This window comes from Sapajus apella, unplaced genomic scaffold (genome assembly GCF_009761245.1).
Source record: "Sapajus apella isolate SASKATOON/1434 unplaced genomic scaffold, GSC_monkey_1.0 scaffold35, whole genome shotgun sequence".
Lineage (NCBI taxonomy): Eukaryota > Metazoa > Chordata > Mammalia > Primates > Cebidae > Sapajus > Sapajus apella.
The window spans coordinates 16827161-16828527 of NW_022436975.1; positions in this window are offsets into that span (position 1 = coordinate 16827161).

Genomic DNA, 1367 nt, shown 5'->3' on the forward strand with positions numbered 1-1367 from the left:
GGGTGACAGAGCAAGACCCTACCTCAAAATACGTGTGTGTGTGTGTGTGTGATCTTGTTCTTGAGGGCTTTGTAGATGCTCAATAAATATTTCTTAAGAAATGTTTCTGGAAGACAGAGCCAGTGATCACAGATGAGAATAAATGAAGAAACTCTTCCTAGAGAGTAAGGTTAGTAGAGCCTTCATAAATGTTTCCTGAGTAAGGCAAGTGAGAAGTTTGTTGTTGAAATAGCAGAATCTGACTGTAATTTACAGTTTTCCCCAGCATGGCTAGTGCATTTCTGTACCAAAAATGGATATAATTTCTAGAAGCTCTCAGTTTTTACGTGATAGGCCACTAAAACTCGGATGGTATAGACTTTTCCTTGCCAGCTTATCAGAGAAGGCTCTCAAATGCCTGATCTTTTGCCATAGCTTGCCAACATTCCCTGACTGAATGTTGAGGTAAGAAGCCACAGCAATAGTTTTGGTGGTGGACGGAGCTAGTTGTGTGGTAATTGCAATAATGTCTTATCTGACTATGCAACAATGGCCAAGGCCTTAACAGCCTTTGACATAGCTATAACATTTAGAGTGTATTTTTGGACTATGATGTGAAAAGCGACACTTGTGAAGTTTTTGTCAAATGCCAAGGTTATTGGGAATTTGGCGAACTGTCTGCCCAGGAAACCATACCATACCTTCTTCTCCTCTTGAAACTTGCATTGTCTCTTCCTTGTGACTACTTTGGTGTCCTATTACTCCCTTACATGACACCTTGGCCATAATGGATTGGTTTATGAGTGGAAACATGGACCCAGTTGGACCAGTCATAAAACTCAACAGGTCTAAATCATCACCTGACTGGTACAAAGATTATCATCTGACCCAAGACTGATTCATAAAATCCAATATTGTTGTGCTTGGTAAAAGAAAGTTTGGGAATTATAAGATGTGACACTTGGGAGACTTATTGGAAAAACTCAGATAGCTGTGAGAAAAAAATGCAACGAACTTGCAAAAAAAAAAAAAAAGAAATGAGTTGTACATAGATGGTGTTAAGTTGACGAGGCACAGTAGCCCCACAATAAACATAATTTAAATGAATACCTCAGCTAAATGACAGATTTACTTTACGTCATGGACCTGCAGATGATTCTAATATAAATATAGCTCTAAAGCTTAGATTGTGAAATATGACCCATTATATTTACAGACAGAAAGACAGAATCAGAGAAGGAAAGTGGCACCAAGATAATAAATACCTCAGCGAAAGAGGCTAGACTTGAGTTTCAAATTATATCAACAGAGTTCTGATTCCAAATCCCCTGATCTGTTAAAGGGAAGAGAACCATAGATTTACTTCTACAGTGGAGTAAAGATGGTCA